This window comes from Canis aureus, chromosome 3, assembly GCF_053574225.1.
Source record: "Canis aureus isolate CA01 chromosome 3, VMU_Caureus_v.1.0, whole genome shotgun sequence".
NCBI classification, from domain to species: Eukaryota; Metazoa; Chordata; class Mammalia; order Carnivora; family Canidae; genus Canis; species Canis aureus.
In genome coordinates, this window is record NC_135613.1 from 51,882,151 (window position 1) to 51,903,031 (window position 20,881).

The 20,881-nt window shown below is 40.1% G+C and overlaps 2 long non-coding RNA genes across 34 annotated transcripts in view; one reads left to right on the plus strand and one right to left on the minus strand.

The window, feature by feature from the left end:
* The window catches only part of LOC144310891 (uncharacterized), an 89,264-nt gene extending 86,058 nt beyond the window's left edge, over positions 1 to 3,206 (minus strand). For 4 of the 19 annotated variants that reach the window (XR_013376531.1, XR_013376530.1, XR_013376526.1 and 1 more), the window contains exon 1: positions 2,313 to 2,627. This is a non-coding gene — a long non-coding RNA (uncharacterized LOC144310891). Of the gene's footprint in view, positions 1 to 2,312; positions 3,060 to 3,187 lie in introns of those variants that run through there. The other 15 variants (XR_013376524.1, XR_013376519.1, XR_013376523.1 and 12 more) reach the window with 10 other exon arrangements.
* Positions 2,459 to 17,908, plus strand: LOC144310892 (uncharacterized). Of its 15 annotated transcripts, none has more exons than XR_013376537.1 (6): positions 2,459 to 3,210; positions 5,457 to 5,584; positions 5,847 to 5,981; positions 6,421 to 6,534; positions 15,933 to 16,375; positions 17,505 to 17,908. It is a non-coding gene; the product is annotated as an uncharacterized LOC144310892 (long non-coding RNA). The 15 variants fall into 15 exon arrangements; XR_013376544.1 differs by having other exon boundaries at positions 5,461 to 5,584; XR_013376540.1 differs by having other exon boundaries at positions 2,460 to 3,210; positions 5,512 to 5,584.
* Positions 17,909 to 20,881: the final 2,973 nt, after the last annotated feature.

The following is a 20,881-nucleotide window of genomic DNA, read 5'->3' on the forward strand; positions in this document are numbered from 1 at the left end:
AATCATATAATTATAAACCAGTGTGGGGAGATTAGAGTGGACTCTAAGTACAATGGGGGAGCCCTGGAAAGTTTTGATCAAGAAAGAAATAGGATCCAATTTCTTTAGCAAGCTCATCTTAATCGCTGAATGGATTATGAGAGGGACAAGAGAGGAGGAAAGCCAACTGGAAGCCACTGCTATCATCTGAGTGAAATAATGGTGCCCTTGACAAGGAGAGCAGCAGGAGAGATAAAGAGAAGTCACAGATTTGGCATATATTTTGGAAGTAGAGTTTATGGGATCTGTTGAGATCTTGGATATGGTTATTGAGAGAAAGACACCATCAAAGAAGTTGTATTGTGATAAATCCTACCACAAGAACTTGTACATAAGCACAGAAATGTCTCAGTATTAAAAAACACCAGGTGCTAATGTAACCTCTTGGTGATTTGGTTTCTTAGCCTATAAAATAAGAATACTAATAACACCTATGTTGTAGAATTGTTGTGAGACCATATAATGTTTGTCCTTTTCTGATTGACTTATTTCACTCGGCATAAAAACATTATATATGGTCTCATTCATTTGAGGAATATAAAAATTAGTGAAAGGGAATAAAGGGAAAGGAGAAAAAATGAGTGAAAGTATCAGTGAGGGTGACAAAACATGAGAGACACCTAACTCTGGGAAATGAACAAGGGATAGTGGAAGGGGAGGTGGGCGGGGGGTTGGGGTGACTGGGTGATGGGCACTGAGGGGGGCACTTGGCGGGATGAGCACTGGGTGTTATGCTATATGTTGGCAAACTGAACTCCAATTAAAAAAAATAAAAAAGGAATTGTTGTGAGAAATTGAACTCCAATTAAAAAAAATAAAAAAGAATTGTGAGGATTAAAAACTTCATACCTCTAAAACACCAGAACAGAGCTGATACATAAAAAAAAAAAGAATGCTATTTAAGCATTTAACAGCTCCTCCTCCTCCTCCTCCTCCTCTTCCTTCTCCTCCTCCTCCTCGTCTTCTCATCTGTGATTATAACTCCTTTCTCTTTCCAAGTATTTTCATTTCTCTACTTTTGTCTTCAGTCATAGGGGTTTATTTCATTGCTTTATTGTCTCAAGTAAGATTTTGATTTTATTTATTTTTTTCTTCTGTTAACTTTTCCCCTTTACTGTGGTGACTGTTGGACTGCAAGAAATTCTTCTCACTAACAAAACATTATTTTGGCTTCTGGATTCTCAAATAATAGCTCTCCTCTGGGCCCAAGGGCATCTGGTTTGATTCAAAGTCAAGTATCATCGTCTCTCAGGTGGGAATGTTAGGATTGGAGTGTGAGAATGACTTGTCATGGATTATGTCTCCCTTCTGATAGAAATTTCACAGCTGACCTAACTGCTCCAGAAAACAAGACAAAACAAAACAAAAAAACAAAGAGTTTGCATCTTAAAATCCATAACACACTGAGAGTTGATAGTTTTAAAGCTCTCTGAGGAGAAGTCCAATGGTGCATCAGCGAAATGAATCAGTGAGTCCAATCCCATTAGTTCTAGGAAACTAGGAAGTATTTTACAATTGGTTCTCTGTGCCTAGCACTCATGACAGCGGGACTTGGTAAGACTGTCCATGGACCATGTCTTGCTGAGCTGGCGTACCAAGATGATCATCCTCCCCAAGGAACCAAGATTTTAACCAGATTTCAGATGAGCTCCAAATGACAGAATGTTTATCCATTACAACCCTGATCTGTGAATAGAATCTGCTCTTCTGGGATCCCTGGGTGGCGCAGCAGTTTGGGCCTGCCTTTGGCCCAGGGCGCGATCCCGGAGACCCGGGATCGAATCCCACATCGGGCTCCCGGTGCATGGAGCCTGCTTCTCCCTCTGCCTGTCTCTCTCTCTCTCTCTCTCTCTCTCTCTCTCTGTGACTATCATTAAAAAAAAAAAAAAAAAAAAAAAAAGAATCTGCTCTTCTACGGTACTATTGGAATTCATGTTTATTTCCATGGATTAGTTAGCAACCAGCTCCCTTAGCAATATAATATTATTTTATTATTTTTTTAAGATTTTATTTATTTATTTATTTATTTATTTATTTATTTATTTATTTATGGGGGAGAGAGAGCAAGGGCAGGGGATGAGGGAGAAGGAGAGAGAATATTTCAAGCAGACTCTGCATGGAGCACAGAGCCTGATACAGGGCTTAATGCCACAACCCTGAGATCTCAACCTGAGCCAAAATCAACCATTGGACACCTAACCAACTGAGCCACCCAGATGTCCCAAAACAATGTTATTATAACAATTCTGTATTGGTAGATTATTTCTACTTACTCATCTTGGTAGATTTGATACTGGTCTTATTCCTCCTATCCTGCTCTTTTCAAACAGCACATTTGGTACTCTGTCATAAACAAGGGGAAGAATCATAAACAAAGCTCTCAAGTGAGGGTTCTATATACAAATGGAACCTGCTTCTCAGAACTCAAGGAAGATAAAACTTCCAGAGGCTCACACAAGAATTCCTCCAGGCCACAGGGGAGGTACAGACTAGGACCAAGGACAACATCAGAAGGAAGTTTTCTGAAAAAGGAGGGGAAGTACCCCATTGATGTCGAGAGTGCTTCATGGCACTGGGGATCTTGAATACACTTGAGAGCCAAGGGATGTTTTAGAATTCCTGAAAGTCCTACCAGTTAGCAACCATGGGCACTGTCCCAGCTCACATCATGTTGCCACAACAAACAAAGGAAGGAAACTATTTGTCATTGAGGTGATACCCCACAGCCGGTTCCAGCTGTAGCTTGATCTCAGCTCCCCACACACAGATGAAACTCTAATCTGGCACCGTAAAGCTAGCATAAATCTGAACTTCCTTATTGTCTCTATCTGTGCCTTCAATATTTGAAGAGAAACTTAGGCACGTTTTTGAACAAATCCCTCCGGATTCTGAATACAAGATAAATATAAACCTCCCACTAGTAGGATGAGTGAAAAAAAAAAAAAAAAAAAAAAACCAACCCACATCAAGAGTATGACAAAATAAGAAAGCTTTGTAAAGGAGCTAATTCTCAGTGTGACATCAGCTTCCATCTGAGCACAAAGCTCCAAGCAGACTTTGGGCCATTTCAAGACTGAAGTACAAATCTGACCAGATGAAACTCACCAGGGCAGATCTAAGATCCCACCTTTGGATCTAAGGGACTTACTTTACAAATGCAGGACTGTTCAGGTGTGTTTCAGAAGCAGTACATAAGAGGAAATTCTTGTGAGTTTTAGCTGACACAAGTTCAAAGTGTTTCAAACACCTGATGAGATCATTTTTTTAAAAGATGTTATTTATTCATGAGAGACACAGAGAGGCAGAGACACAGGCAGAGGGAGAAGCAAGCTCCCTGTGGGGAGCCCGATGCAGGACTCGATCCCCTGGGATCAATACCGGAGTGGAAGGCAGAAGCTCAACCACTGAGCCACGCAGGTATCCCCTGATGAGATCATTTTTAAGCATTTAGTACAAGCTTATCCTGGATAGAGAGTAGAATGGAGGCAACAGTATCACTCTGTACTGACCTCATAATTGCTGGGAACCACCCCTCAGAGCAGATTTAGGCAAATTGGAGCACAATAAAGGATTGCTGGCCAGGATGGTAAGAAACAGAATAATATTTGAAAGAGGTATGATGTCAAGACACTGTGGAACTCGGTGTTTGGTTTAGCCTGGAGAGAATAAGAAACCTATCTTCAACAATTTAAAGGGTTTCCCTGTGGAAGGAGGATCATACTTATTTTGTATGGTTTGATGTGAAAAACAAAGTAAAAAAAAAAAGAGAGAGAGAGAGAGATCAGCCCATGAAAAAAGAGAACTTTCCATTATAGCTATTCAAGATAAAGGTTAGGATTTTTATGTTCTGTATTACTGGAAGAACTTAAGAATAGACTGGATAAGTATTTGCTCAAATAGTGCTTGGAGCTGAACTTAATGGCCATTGAGGCTATTCTATTTTTATTACTATATGAGTCTTGATTATAAGCTCTTTTAGGGCAAGTGCTATATTATGTGTCTTTGTATTCTAAAGAACCTTTCCCAGGGCAAGTATATAACACAGTAGGCTGACATATATGACTAGATTTTTTTTTTTTTTTGAATCACTGAAGGTACTGAAAATTTGCCAAGTTCTAAACAATTATTTCCTTTTTTAAAAAAGATTTATTTATTTATTCGTGAGAGACACAGACTCTTAGAGAGAGGCAGAGACATAGGCAGAGGGAGAAGCAGGCTCCTCACAGGGAGCCTGATGCAGGACTTGATCCCAAATCCTGGGATCACGACCTGAGCCAAAGGCAGGAGCTCAACCGCTGAGCCACCCAGGCATCCCATAAACAGTTATTTCCAGAAAACAAAAATAACAAGACAAAAAACCCAAAACACACAGAAACTCCTAAAGGAAATAGAATTACACCACTTGTCAATCAAGTCAACAAAACCTCAACTAATCATCAGACAACATCATAACCTTAAAATATAAACATCATGATGGGACAAGTAGAAAAAACTCTGTTACATTTTACTATATAAGAGAGAAACTTATAAATCATTATAGTTTTATAGTTTCCTTTTATTTTTTAAAATAAATTTGTAGGATTTATTCTTGTGAAATAACTTTATTAAAGGGCCTGACAGAACCAAGAATATAATTTTGATATTTTTAATATTTTCAAAACAAAATATATCCCTTTTTTTACAATATTTTACTATAAGCTCAAACTGTAATCTTCAACCTAAGAAGTAGTGACTTTGCTCATTTCCCTGAGTTCCTATTTGTTATCATAGAATTGCTCAAGGAGATTAGCCTAATGGCAATAATTATCATTAAGACTTGTGTATATTTATAATGAAAACCAAATATTTAAAATTTTATTTTTCTAGAAAAATATGCAGAGAATAACTTCTATAGCAAGAAAAAAATTTTAAGTAGACTTAGGAATAACGATTCAAATGTTATTATGCTTTCTTTTGCCTCAATCTGGGAAAGAGGAGAAAGTAATGTTGCAGAGTCACAAACCAGAAACAAAGAGCCTAAATTTGCTTTGTTTTGTGGTCATCAAAATACCCACAGTATTATTAAATATTTGAATGTTTGAATGTTCAGCCTCAGAAAATCAGGAGACTTCGCATTTTAAAATCTGCATTTCTACTTCACTTATAAAAATCAAAATGTCTAGCCACACTGGGACCCCATTGCCTTATGGCAGCAATAAGCAGCAATTAAATTGTCCCCTTTTCAGAAAGGACATGCTTTTGCCAGTTTGCCAAACACTCTATGACCTTTTGCTGCATTACACCTGGCCTGTCTCACTCATGAGCATACTTGCTGACTTGGCCCTGCAATCATTAAATTTCTGACCAAGAGCCCAACTACACACATTTATGCATGTAGGAAGCATTTTAGTGACCACTACCTCCCATTATTCCACTAGCCAGTTCTGTACAAACCCTTCCCTGTGGAGTCTAGAGGGTATATATGCTTTCTAGAATGAAGGTGATTCTCAAGACCCAACCATGAAAGTCCACCACAAGGACAGAAGAGACCATGTACTCCATATCGGTAAGCAAGGCACTTGACCATTTGCCTAAATGAAAAGGTTTTAAGTTGACCCTTAGGGTGCAGAAATAAATGCTGTCCTTAGGAACACAGGGAGAAATTGTCCCACCTTACAATCTTTATCTATATGATAACTGCAGGCATTGGATGGGGGAAAGAAGGGTAAAAGGGAGGGACGCCTGGGTGGCTCAGCAGTTGGGTTGAATGTCGGCTCAAGGCATGATCCCAGGATGCGGGATTGAGTCCCACATCGGACTCCTTGCAGGGAATCTGCTTCTGCCTCTGCCTGTGTTTCTCTCTCTCTCTCTCTCTCTCTCTCAAATACATAAATAAAATCTTTAAAAGAAGAAGAAGAAGAAGAAGAAGAAGAAGAAGAAGAAGAAGAAGAAGAAGAAGAAGAGTAAGAGGGAGATCCTTAATGACTGTGGCTTTGCATTGGCGAAGTTTGGGTTAACCATGAGGTTTATCAATGCCCTGTAGTCAAGTCTGACAAGACTATACCTGAGGTTAAAAAAAGAGAGTTGATTACTCCTTTCACAAGGGAGAACATACACCATGGAAAATTGTGTGTGTGTGTGTGTGTGTGTGTGTGTGTGTGTGTGGTGGGGTGTATATCAGTAAGAGAATGTTAGAAAGAAACCCATTGTAGGAATAGAGTTTTGGTTGGGGTTATTTAGGGAATGGTCTAAAGAAGCAAGGCTCCGCTGTAGCTTGGATGCTGTCAGGGAGTAGGGCAATTTTATGATTAGGTATTTTGTAACTGCCACAGTGACCTCATTTTTTATCCAAGACAAAATTAGGAATTGGCACTATCTTGTTTCATTTTATCATTGTCTCAGGGTAATCCTGCCTGAGGTTGGTGTTCTGCGGAATTATGTGCCCCAGGAAAAAGAAGTGGGCTGGCTGTGGGCATCAGACAGGCTGGTAATAGTACCGCGGTCCAGCTGTGAATGGTAGGTCAGTCTTAACAGTACTTTACAGTATCCAAAATGCAGTTATAGATATTAATCAGCTTCATGGTAATACAAACAAAAGATATTTTCACATGGATGCCTCTCATATGGTACTCGGTAACATGCAGGAGGGACTAAAACTGACCTCCCTGTCTCTAAACCTTAACTGCAGGAAAGGAATGGACAGGACAAGGGCGTTCTCCTAAGGTATTGCTAGAACCATACTCAGAAAGAGCGTGCATCTTCATGGGGTTACATCCTCAAGAAACGTGTCCTTTACCTCCCTATGTTTCACAGCAAGTGACCAGCAATCCATCCCAGAATCAATGTTACTGGGAAGAACAGAAACTATTTTCCAGAGAAGAGGAAAAACTTCCATCACACAGACAAGGACAGACACAGAGAACCATTGCAGTGTTTGGTTTCACTGACCAGCTGACACAGACTGCTCTCAGCTCTAAGGACTGTTTGTCCACTGATGGGGAGTGTCTGCTGGGGACCGGAAGTGGGGTGGGGAGGATGAGTAGTAGGAGACCAACCTCTTGCCTACAAAATATGAACAACAGTCAGAAGGGGATTGCACTACTTTATAACTAAATTTTTTAGAAGTCAGTTTAATTAGTAGAAATTATTAGTAATTGTTGGATTCCAGTTGGCATATGGTACTTCAGAATATTCGAGTACTTCAGTCAAATGAAGATTACCCCAGGCCACCTGTGGACATTGGGGGATGCTGGCTGTCACAGGGTGCCTGGTGCTGGCCTCTACCACGTGTTCTGATCCCACTCTTGGTATCCACTTGCAAGTCTCTCTCCCCGTCTGGTTTCTTATTTATGCCACCCCATTGGTAAACCCACCATTCAGCCTTAGACCAAAAGCCTGTCTTGCCATTTCTTCTTCTGAAGCCTATTTCCTTCTGAAATTTACTCATACTCTGGAAAGCATTCCTATCATTGAACATATTAGCTCACTCCTTGCCTAGGATTAGCTTGGGAGGCATGAGAACCCTTGAGTAGGTGGAAGACCCGGATGAGGAAGAGAGGAAAGAGGCCACAGTAGAGTAAGTCAGTTACCATTTTTATCAACTTTTCAATTTTGATTACGGTGGCTCTGATGCCCACACCCAATAATTACTGAGGACAAGTGGCTTTCCTGAATTTATTTTGAAAGCTATATTTGTTTTCAATAGTGAAAGTAACTATGTGTATCTTAGCCTCTTACAAAGATGTGAAAAAGATTTTTAAAAATGGGAATTATGAATACCATGTAAATCCTCTGAAGGGCCCAGGGTTTAGCTCCCAGAGAAATCTAAGATTTCTTTTTCATATCATGATGTTTTAAAAGTCTAATCAAAATCAAGTTCCCTGAACGAGGGGACAATCAATCTCATCCAGCTGCTATTTGCTTTGCTCAGTCTGGGCCACACTCAAGAACCCATTTCCTTAAGCCATCAAGTTCACCCCCAGCTTCTGCAGAAACAATTCTCTTTCCCTTCCCCCAGCATCCCCTGCCTTCCCAGGGAAATGAAGCCCTTTTTGATCTACAGCCCTAGAAGACCTAGAAGTGTTTTCCATTCCACATTGTGCCAAAATGTTGCTAGCAGGCCCTCTATTAATCAGCTGATAATCACCTCTCAATACTGTTCTTAACCGTCCACTTAATATGCTTCCTTCTGTTCTAAAATTAATTTTCTTATGAGATTTCTAAACTAGCAGTTAGAGCATTGTAATCTGAGATTATATTTAAACGGGTTTGTTTCTCCTTCCTATGATACTTCTTATAATTGATCTGGGATTAGGATTGAGTAAATGTTACAGTTTATTAGGAGAGCCTAAGGAGCACTGTGGGAGCAGAGGAAGCTGGCAGACAGTGTAGAAATGCCTTGACTCTCTTATTTCCCCTGATACTTCTGTATTTCAGGATTTTAAGATTTCATCTTTTAGCTCCATACACTTGGAAGCTTATTATAGCTAAGGTGAGGCATGTTGAAAGAAAATGAATTTAGGAACACCAGGAAGAAAACATCCCATTTATGGTGTATTATTTGAAATCACATGATGTCTATTCCATAATTAAGCAATTCCTACTTGTAAAAATGGACACTCTGACCACATTTTTTGAAAGCAACTTGTGCAAAGCACAAAGCCTTCTAGTTTTGGCTATGTTGAATCAAATTTCCCACCAAAGTAACCGCAGAAGCACCACAGTTAGTGGGTTGGGTTTTTTTTTCTTTTCTTTTCTTTTTTCAGAGAATCCCAGCATGAAATCTTCTTCATCTTTTCCATGACTAGTCTTCCATAATGTTCAGTCTTATCCTCCACTAGAAGCTTCCATCTTTTTCCATAAACATCTTTTCTTGTGTTTTCAAACACAATGGCACATCTCTTGTAGAAGAGTGTGGGAAGGTGTAGCAGGAAAGGTTTGGGAACTTAGTGCTAGGATCTTCCAAACTTAGCCCTTAGTGTATTCTATCTCTATATTTCCTACCCATCAAGGAAGGGACTCTTGGAATGTTTGTAACCTTTCTGAGTCTCAGGAGCAGCGTTATGAGGGTGAAATGCATCTGGTATGGAGCATAGCTACCCACCAACTTTGGATGCTCATCTCAATATGTTACAGTAGAGATGAATGAATAAACTACATGTCCTTTTAAGCCTTTTAAGATACTGAGATGAGTTGGATAAACCTCCTCAGGTCAAAGATTATCTAAAGGTGTGTGGTAGGTGCCAGGGTGGGGACTTCTAGTGCTCCTTCATATCCCTTCCTTTCAAACACCTGTGTGAACTATACTTCCCTGCTTCTTTCAGTAAATCGTGATCATGGAACATTCTGGCCAACATAACGTGACCATATCACTTTCATGCTAAAATATTCATTTGCCAATGTGAGATTCCCCAGCTCTCTCTGTCCTGACTATGGGAACCAAGAGGGTTGTATGTTTTAGACTGTCCAGCTGCAAGATGGTTGACATCCTGTCAACCCCCAGGGACCAAGGGACAAAACCCCTTCTACCCATAGCGGACATTCAACAAAAGTGAAAATTAGAATTTATTGCATGAAGCCACTCAAATCTTGGATTTGCTGTTGCTGCAGCTCATTACCAGACTATATTGACTAAAACAGATGCCCAAGACTTCACTTATTTGGAGAGTTGGGTATAATCAGGTACAATACTGCACAATTATTTCTGTTAGCAAATACACTAAAAAATCAATTTCTGGATACAGATGGCAGATTAAATGCATGTACATTCCTTCCCTCCAAAAACCCCATTTAAAGGCCCAAACAGGGAGGTTTCATAAAATAAACACAAAGATAGAGCAGAGGGGTCAAAAGCAACAAAATTTACTTAAATCTAAAAGCAGATGGATAGATAGTAAGAGACTTATTATTTAAGAAGCCTGGATCTAAAAGGCAGTGATAGAAAAAACAGATTATATCACAGAACCCTTAAAAGTCTCAGTGAGTATGCATACCAGCTCTTTTCTAAAGTAGAGTTAGAGAGGAGGGGCTAAAATAAGAAGGCTTGTTTGAAAGCATTTTAGAAATGAGTTTCTAATCCATGTAACTGGCCAAACGAAGATTGAGTACAAAGAGGAAACCCTGTAGCCTCCCAGAAAGGAAAGATGAATGAAAAGTTCCACAAAAAAATGTATTAGGAATCCCAGGGGCCTCAGATGTCTTACAATTGAAAACTAAAGGAAAAGCGTGTGATAGGCTCTTATTCCTATTCTTAAAACTATGTACTTAGCTAAATTATCAGTCAAGGGTCAGGCAAAAAATATAAACAGTTTCAGCAATTGACGGTCTAAAGAAAAATTTACTTCTCATTCACCTAAGGAAAACCACTGGAGGACATGCTCCACCAAAACAAGAGAGTAAACCCAGAAAGAAGTCATGGGATCAAAGAAAAGTAAGGAAAAAATCCCACTTAAGATGGTGAAGATCTGAGAACCTAGGATAAGCTTGGCAGAGGAAAACCATTCCACACTGCAATAAATCTTGTAGAAATTTCTTCAGAAAAGTAAAGTGTTATGGGGGCACCAGAGTGGCTCAGTCAGCTAAGCATCAGACTCTTGGTTTCAGCTTAGGTCATGATCTCAGGGAGTGAGTTGATCCTCATGTCGCACTTGGCACTCAGTGGGGAGTCTGCTTGAGATTCTCTCTTTCCCTCTCCCTCCACCCCTCATCCTGCTCATGCTCTCTCCCTCTCTTTCAAATAAAGAAATAAATCTTTTTAAAAAATTAAAGTGTTAGGATGACTAAAGTGAATGGATATATTAAGAAGAGATTTGGATGACTACTGGAGAGTTTGGGTTTTAAATTGAGCCAACAAATGAACAAAAAGATTGATTCCTGGAAACGTAAAAAGTTGGGCAGGAATGGAAGAGTCACCAGAGTTCAGCCCTCAGTAGCTTTCATGTTATTATAACAATATAAGCAATAAAGCTAAAACAGAAATTATGAAAAGGAAAGAATGAAGGGAAAGAGAAGGATGGGTTTCTAAGGATGGGGCTCATGGGGTGAAAAACAGTTACAGCCTCATCTCACCCCCAGCAGGAAGTCAAAAGATAATATGTAAAGCTGAAAAATCAAGAAGCAGGAAGACCAACACATTATTTAGAGATATGCAAGAAACCACCACAGGAATCAACTGAACAAGGTGATAGTGACTTTTTGGGGGAAGGGAGAATAGACCAAAAGGGAGCTGACAATTTGCATATCAACTCCTTAGGACTATTTGCCTCTTCACATGTTTGGCTGTGTCTCTACAACAAAATACCAAAAATTCTCTCAAAAAACAAAACAAACAAAACAAAACAAAACAAAACAAAAAAAAAAAGAGGGAAACATGATTGAATGTGTATTTTTTATAAATAATGTAGTTTTTTCCATTATATTTTCAAAAGTTTAGATGAACAAAAAGAAGGAAATGACATGAAGAAAAATCTTTTTTAAAGAAAGATTTTATTTGTATTCATGACAGACATGGAAAGAGAGAGAGATAGAGACATAGGCAGAGGGAGAAGCAGGCTCCATGCAGGAAGCCTGATGTGGGTCTCAATCCCAGAACTCTGGGAACACACCCTGAGCCAAAGGCAGACGCTCAACAGCTGAGCCACCCAGGTGTCCCATGAAGAAAAATCTTTAATTATGTTTTCTAAGCCCAGTGAGCATATTTAAATATTTTAGACACAGGGATCCCTGGGTGGCGCAGCGGTTTGGCGCCTGCCTTTGGCCCAGGGCGTGATCCTGGAGACCCGGGATCGAATCCCACATCAGGCTCCCAGTGCATGGAGCCTGCTTCTCCCTCTGCCTGTGTCTCTGCCTCTCTCTCTCTCTCTGTGACTATCATAAATAAATAAATAAATAATTTAAAAAAAAAATATTTTAGACACAAAGATATAGTGTTGCTTCCCTGGAAAAGTTAAGAGACATGGCAAATGTATGGAGTAATTAAGAAAGCATAAAGCAGCAGTTCCACAAAATTAAAAGGCAGGTACTGGAGAAGTATAAAAATCACAACATTATAAAAGAAAATCTATCTGTTCTATTAAAGGAGGATATGCACTCAATCCCAGGACCCAGGGATCATGACCTGAACCAAAGACAGACACTCAACCACTGAGCCACCCAGGCATCCCTATTCAATATTCCTTCAAATATTTTTTATGCTTCCAGTTGAAACGTGAAGGTATCCTCTGCTGTCCCCCTCAGGGACCATCTTTTTGTCTATTCCATGTGTACCTATAGTTGCTTTTCTTTCTAATGGTTCACTTTCCTTCAGTGTCCACTTGTCCATTTATTATTCTGAATGAAGGATTGGAGTGGATCAATGTTGATCACTCAGCGATTGCCTTTCTCAGCAATTGTGGAGGATCTCTTTCCTATCTCAGGACTGTTTCCTGATTGGAACCACATTCTAGTCCAGTTTGGGTGGATGGGTGAGGATGTTCTACCGATGGACTTCTTTTCAAGCTGTGCAGAGAGCACACAAACAGGTGAAGGTCTCATCTCAAAAATATCAGAGCAAGCCAAGCGAGATATTTCTCTGGAAGCAGGGAGTTTTAGGGCATTCCATTGGCCTGCACAACTGCTTTGGAAAGGAGTAATAATAGGAATTATTTTTCCCTTTCTGGGAGACAGAGCCTCCATGTTATTTATAGAGTTCATCTCATCTGTTACATCCTAAGAGAAAATCCCACAGCCAGCCCTCTGTGTACCAGAGCTGAGGACCAGTCCAGCTGGGCTGGCAACCCTTCAATTAATTATACTGCTAATTGCCACACAGGCTGCTCATTCATTTAACATCATTCAACAAATATTTCCAGCTCTTGTTGATGATGATCTTGGCATTTTTCCAGGGCTCTGTGGGGAAGACTGGTACTCCCTTCTTCAGTGACCCATTCCAGATGTCTCTATTTGTTTGTGATTTTCTTGGCTCTATTTTCCATTAAACCAGTCTACTTTATAATTTTGTAAAATTCCTTAAAATTTCTGCTGATCAAAACTTCTCTGTTTTCTGGGACTGCTAAGGATTTAATTTCATCCTTTCACTCCTTTGGTCATTTTCCTGGGACTTAAACAAGAACTGGTGGGAGGTGTATGTTGCTTGGTCTGCCATCTTGGTATAGAAGCCATGTTCCCAACTTTGATTCAATTCTTAATTTGCTAGAGTTCTCCAAGTACATTTGCAAGAAGCATATGTTGGTTGCTGTGTTTTCTGCATCCTTACATTTCCAAGAATTTTTAGCACCCTCTGACATAAATAACAGCTGGGTATAAAATTCTGGTCTCACAATCTTTCCACTTCAAAATCTGTAAGTGTTGTCCCACAGTTGTCTGATATTTGCAGTCACCATCTGGCAACACATGGCTTTTCAGCTTCCACTTCAGTTGTTGATTTCCTTCTGCTTATATACTTATTGCATTTTTCCACTAAACAGGACATTAAAAAATATATATGTCCAGAATCTACCTCGATGTGGTTCTCGTTTTACTTCACCATGTCTCATGCCTCTTATCACATCTCCTATCCTTTCCCAATACACATGGTGCAACCCTTTGTCCACTATCTCCTCTTTTCCACATATTGTTTTTTGCTTTTTCTTAAATCTCTTGCCTCTCATCCAAGAAAGTTTTACTCTGCCAGTTGAAGTACCTCTTCAATGAGAAAAGAATTCATGTAAATCCTTTATCATGTCACTGTCATGCCATATTTGAAACCTAGTCTTCCCTTTCAAATAGCATTCCAAATATATGTGGAGTACAGGGGCAAGATTCTCCACATGGCATCTTCATTGTCATCCTTGACTCTGCTTTCATCCTGATAGCTACATGTAGTTAAAGTCACGTTTGCCTCTTAAAAATTTCTCACCTTTAACCTACTTCTCTCCATTCCCAGGGCCACTAAAGATTATCTTTTGCTCCCTAAATTCCCATGATAGCCTCCTAATTGGTCTCCTACAATTAGTCTTCCTCTTGCACTGCTCATTCTTCATGTTATCACTGGAGAGCCCCTTTGAAAATACACATGTAATCATTACTAAAAGTCCTTATCTTTATGTTACATCCTCCATGTTAACACAACTGTTAAAGTGAGTCCTAGAGATGACAAGATCATGATCATTTGTAACATAACCTCTGTGTTTTCCTTTAACCTCATGAATTCATTTTTTATTTGATTTTCCAGGCTTACAGGAATTTTTTTGGATGTTTGTGTCACTTTTTCAGCTTTGAGACTTTCTCTAGGCTATTACTTCTGCCTGGACTATAGCCCTTTTGCCCACTAAGATTTTTTTAATTCACTTAGGTAATGCCTGCATATTCTTCAAAGCTGCTAAAATATCATGTCTTCTGGAAAATCACTCTTGATCCCCTAAGCCAATTAAAATGCCCCTCTAATAAGCTTGTCATTTATCTCCCAGAACTTTCCATGCCTTGTGCTGCTGATTGTGATTTGTCTGTCTTATGAGGTAGACTCAATTTTATTAGAAGAGGTACCACATCCACCCTTGTTCAGGGCTACTATATAAGAGTGCTTGATAATTTTCATCCAATGAATAACTTTATTAAATAAATCTTTCCTGGGACATGCTGAACCCTTTAAAATATAACCCTTACTCATTTTAAGGACTTTCTTTTCTCTCATTTTGGTGATTTCTTCTTCTTGAGCTGCCCTAATTTTTTTTTTTTACTTTTGTTATTCTTAATACATAAACCATGTCTCCTTTCTTTTTTTTTTTTTTTTTTTTTCATTCATCTAGGGTCAGGATGCTTTTCCTCTGAGTTCTGAGAGACTTTCTTCAACTTCCTTCTACTTGAGTGACTCAGTGTTTGGTGGCAGCCTCTCTTCAGTTCACTTCTTTCATGGCATTTTAAAATTTAACCAGCCTGCTTTTTGTCTGTAAACAATCTGCCTGACTTCAGATCTGTACCTTTTTATGACTGCCTACTCTAGCTGCAAAGATGCCTCGTCCTCTCAAACTTGGTCAGCATACCAATTAGAGATTTCCTGACGCCTGTATTCTATCTCCTGTAGGAATTTCATTTCATGGGCCATGTTGGCTGGATTTTTCAGATTGTTTCTCTTCTTTGGCAGAATCTTTTCTTTGAGTTTTCTTCTCTCTCTCTCTCTTTCTCTTTCTTTTTAGGTTTCTATTTTAATTCCAGTTAATTAACATACAGTGTTATATGCTTACCCTTACAAAGGTGAGCATACCTGAAATGGGCTTAGTTTGATCTGCTTTAACTGTAATACCTATAAATCTTTCAGACTCAGGATAAGAAAGAGTGAAAGGTCTAGTTTTACTTTGCTGACACTGGGGTCCGCTCCTCTGGAAAGCATGGAAAACAAGTGGGAATGAAGCCTCTGTGTCTCAGGTTGCACTTCCTGGCTGGTTGTAGAGTCAGAAAAAAGCTGGACCAGTGCCTGCCTTCATTACTGGTACAACCTCTGCTGGGGTAGGTCAAGGACAAATGCCACAGCTGGTTTCTCTGCCCCATGTGATTTCTGGTGCTTTGAGTTCCTGTCAAAGGTAGGAACAAAACTCATCTTTCCCCAACGCCAACCTGTCCGAATTAAGGAGCATCTGCTACTTCTAGAAACATGGGTTCCTTTTGGGGGGGTCCCTTCAAGCACTGAAGCCCATTAGCCAATAAATTCTCTTCTTCCATCTGGGCTGTAAAAGAGCCTTAAGATTTCTGACACATTGATGGGCAACTATCAGTAATTTCTTAGACTGCTACAGATTGTTCTCGATTCATTCCTGGTTACATACATGCGAATATGAAGACAGCCATCTTTACCCAAATATTCTTTACAGCATCGCACTGTAATAGCATTGATTTCGTTTGTGGTGTGCCACAAATTCTGTTTCTATTCTTCATCCACATAGAAACATCTGACCGGCCTCGGATACCTTTACACTATGGCTCCCCCTTCTGGTCCTGCGATGAGCAACAAGTCCATTTTGTACTTCGGAAAAGCTCTCCCCTGGAATACTGATCAAGCTTGAGTAAAGCGGAGTTCTCAGCCAGAGCAGACACCTCTCTATTAACTGGGTAATTCAAATTCCTGAGAAGCTTTCCGGGTTTCTTAGGAGACTGCCAGCGGGGAATTTGAGAGCAATCTGCACATTAAGGACACTCTTTAGTTCCGAGCCCATGAATGTGAAGGTCCTGGCTTCATCTGGACCTTTCCAACAGTCAACAGAGAAACACAAACTCTATGCACCAAGAGGGGAAGTGGAAAACACAATATTTGCTGCCCACCTGTAACCATGCTGCCCTCAGAGACTTGGGGAACTTTATCTTCTTAACAAGATAAAGATGGGAAAATGTAATACTCTTAGTGAATTCTTACTGATTCCATCTTTCCTTAGTTATCCTTAATGGTTTAAAAAAATACAGCCTGATTATGATTTGATCGAATCCAGAATTACGGAATTTTAACCAATAAGAAGCATCTATACTCTTCCTGACTTTAAAAAATTGATGCAAAATAGAGGAATGAATTGGTTTTTCTCCTTCCAGCTTATGGTGCTCTCAATATACATGTGTTTTGTGTTTGGAAGTCTGACTTTATTTCCTCGTCACCTCAGGCTACAGATTCAAGTCAAATAATAGTTATGTGTATGCGCATGCGTGCGTGTGTGCCTGTATGTGTGAATATAGGTGCCTTTTTAAATAGTCATTTCTACATATGCATATGAATGGGTTTCCATTTGAAATTACTGTCAAAATGTCATTAGAAGACACTTTTGGAATTCTTAATGAACTAAAATAATGTTTTCCTTGTGCTTAAATAGAGACTTCGCTTACTAAAATTTTTTTTTTTTTAACTTTTATTTATTTATGATAGTCACAGAGAGAGAGAGAGGCAGAGACACAGGCAGAGGGAGAAGCAGGCTCCATGCACCGGGAGCCCGACGTGGGATTCGATCCCGGGTCTCCAGGATCGTGCCCCGGGCCAAAGGCAGGCGCCAAACCGCTGCGCCACCCAGGGATCCCGAGACTTCGCTTACTAAAATCACTTTGTTAAGGATAACATGGCTGGAGGTTCCCATTATGTGCACAATTGCTATTTTTTATGCACTAACTCTCTCATTCTCTCCGACTCTTTTCTTATTCCACTTGAGACTCATTCTGCAGCTTCTGCCTACTTCAGGGCTCACTGATGTGGGTTTGCTGAAGAGAGAAGAGATACATTTTTACATGACTTGAAAATGCTTGACATTTAAAGAAAAAAGCTCTATCACTTCAAAAATTTGTTAAAAGCAAGTTATTTTCAGAAACCTAAGCTGCAGAGAGATGACATTTGCCCCTGGTTCTTACCTTAGACTCAGAGGTAACAGAGTGGTTACCCAAGGAATCATACCTTCTACTGTTTTCAGAACTTTTTTGTAAAAGTAGTCACAGGAGCCATCAGGGATGTTATTAATTGACCTACTATTTATTCTACATTTCAGGAGACAATGAAACAGTAATTTTTTTTGAGGATCCCCCATCCCCAATCCCAGTGCATCATTTGGCTAAGGGAAGACTGGACTTGGGCCAGTTGGAGTAACCAATGTCTCCTCCCTAGCAATTGGGATCCGGATTTTTAATGACTGAAGTTGGCCGAATCAGTAAGTCTCTGGACTTTCATGAAAGTGATCAGAGAGAAACGACCAGAGAGGGAGATTCCCCTGTGGCTGGATTGAACCTGAGAGACAGCCACCTTGTCACCCACCTGGAATCTGAGAATAAGAAAGAAAAGGATAGGACAACTGTATCACCTGAGCCATTGGATTCATCTCAATGTAAAGTCTTGAGCAACTCAGTTACATAAAAAATAATAATAAAATAAATAAATCCTTTTTAAAAAAGGAAATTTTATTGTGTTTTCTCTCATTTGCCATGGGAGATGTTCCAACTGATTTTTTAAAAATCGCTTAGTTTGAATCTTAAAACGAAAGAATCACAGTCAGTGGGGATGAGACTTGCACGCATAGCAGCAGTGCTGTGATGAGAATAGTAGGGTAAGGGAGTGAGGGAGGGCTGGGCAATGAGTTTACCTAACCTTGCTTGCAGCCTCTCTCAACAGGCAAGATGATTTGGCTGAGGTGGGGTTGTGGGGGAGCATGAGTGCTTCGATGTGACTTCTACGTAGATTGTACCTTTCAGCCCAGAACACACTACTTGTAGATCCAGGATCTCATACAGGTGTTTGAGTTGGGTTTTGGGTTTTTTTTATAGAACTAGAATTTCCGACAGAAAACTACTAGCCCAGCATTTTTCTGGACTTGGTTTAATGCAGAAGGGCACTTTGAAAAGGTAAAGTGAGAGCATGGCTGCTTGGATCTGAACTGGGGTAAACTCTTAGAGCACTAGCACCCACCCACATTTCATACCCACTTAGGGTTCTCATATCAGCCTCTCCTGGGGCCTCCTGGTCCCTCCAATCCCAGAGACTAAGGCATGCCGGGAGCTGGGGGAAATCACAGAGGACCCTGAGAAACTCTCTAATCACAACCAAGAACATCTCCTTCAGATGAGGAAACCAAGCTCCAGAAATCTTGAAGAAATTCCCTAAATTGCTCAGTTCGGCAGGTTTAGCACTGTGGTGTGCTTATCTGATTTGTAGTACTGTGTAATTTTAACAAATTTGTCCTCCTACTCAACTTCCCCAAGTAATAGAGGAGTACCTTCTAACAGCATAATATTTGACAAATAGTCTATTTGTCTAAAAATAAAGTTCCTAGTGACTCTTCTGCTTTCATAGAGGGAAGTACCGGAAGAAGTGTGGAGGATTCACTTTCAGGGTCTTTCATACATGAATCCGTGGAAATAGAGAACGTTACTTTATGGGATATTAATGCAAAAATTGTCAAAGGAAGAAAAGACCTTAATTATCCTGATGTCTGTAATCATTCCACCATGTAGGTATACGTCAAATCATCACACTAGAAACTTTACATATATAAAATTGCATTTTTCAATTACTCCTTGATGAAATTAAAAACTGAAAAGGACCTTGAATGGGATGGTGAGATTTTCCTGTTTAAAGCTCCATGTTTGGGACACCTGGGTGACTTAGTGGTTGTGTCTGCCTTCAGCTCAGGTCATGATCCTGGGGCCCTGGGATCGAGTCCCACGTTAGGCTCCCTGCAGAGAGCCAGCTCTCCCTCTGCCTACTTATGTCTCTGCCTCTCTCTGTCTCTCATGAATAAATGAATGAATGAATGAATGAATGAATAAATAAATAAATAAATAAATAAATAAATAAATAAAATATAAAAAAAAAAGCTCCATGTTCTTTATTTTATTACCTTTATACTCTCCATTAGAGGGATGTTTATGGGTAAAGAACTCATTTAGGAACAGTCTCTGTGTTTGCTCTGAGACTCATTTATATACTGGCTATTTCCCAGCCTGTCTATGCCTTCCTTCAGAATTAGAGAACACAGAGATCTTCTTTGGTGTTATTTGAGGTTTCACAATAATGACCACAGATGAACACAAATAGGCAATTACGGGATTCAATATACCTTTTAAGACTACATGCTCTCCCCCACCTCCATAGACTGCACCTCCCCAGCCCCTGAATGTTCAGCACAACCAGATGGCTGCCACTCCACTTAGCGACGCCCCTTTCACCTAGTGGCGTGATACCCCTGAGGAATATTCTAGTCGATAGCTTAGAGGTGACTAAACATTTATATTCTGTACACAGGGATAATAACACAGTTCCATATGAGAATAATGGAGAACACATAACAGATCTTGTAACAAAAATACAGACTGATAAACTCATTCAGGGAGGCTAGAGTGGGCTTTTCCTTGTGAATTAATAAACAATCCTACAAGATTGCTTGTAGTGACTCAAACAACATGGCAAAACCATCAGGATGGTGTGATTTTCTTGCTTATACACAGTGTTATTTTGAACTTAGCTCTCTGGTGTGCAGTAGGGAAAGAGTGGAAGGACCAAGCCACCAATCAACCTTGACTTTTCTTGCACTGGCTGCCCCCAGAATGTTTTTCCTGCACCTCTTTGGAGTTGGACACAAATTGAGAGTGACAAATGCAATAGATGAGGTGATGGACAAGCTGCAAAGAGCTGAAGATTATTATCTGAGGATTAACCACAGAGACCCTGAAAATGGGGCTGGGATGTTTCAAGAAGAATTTCCCATGAGGTTTCCAGGTCAGGCTGGCTGTCCTGTGATCTCAGCTTTGTCAGGAATTCTGCAAGATAGTTCCTCATCTTTGACAGAATGTGGGCAAGAGGGGAAGAAAATATATGACAAGCTACAAAGACAGTCAATGTGATCTCATTGTTTTAGGTGGATGTTTGTTTATTGGGGGAAAAATGACTCATCAGCAGACCAAAATGAGGTGGGCAGGGATTTCTCCCATTCTCCATCGCTACCATTACTTACTAAATATGACAGTGTTCTGTCTCTCCAAGTCAACTGGGGGACTGGTTAAAAGTTCCTCTAAAGACATATACTAAATTTCGGGTGCTCCCCCCCTGTCCACCAGGCCCTGCCTGCGAGCAGTTCTGTGTCCCAATCATTCATGTCTGTCTACTCTGCTGCACCAGTGCACCCTTGAGAGCTCTCCCAAGAGACCAGAGCCCCTCTGGGAAACCCACAAACCTATATCCTATTGGGATCTGGACCTCTCTGCATTAACAACACATTCATTATCAGTATCATCAAATAGACTCCTTCTGCTCTGATTTCATAGTCATCCAGCAAACCTATGATGATAATGTGAATTTCCATGAAGATGTTGCTATAGCATAACATCAATAGTTGGCAATTAATATCTGGGCATTAACAAGCTGGCATTCTGGCAC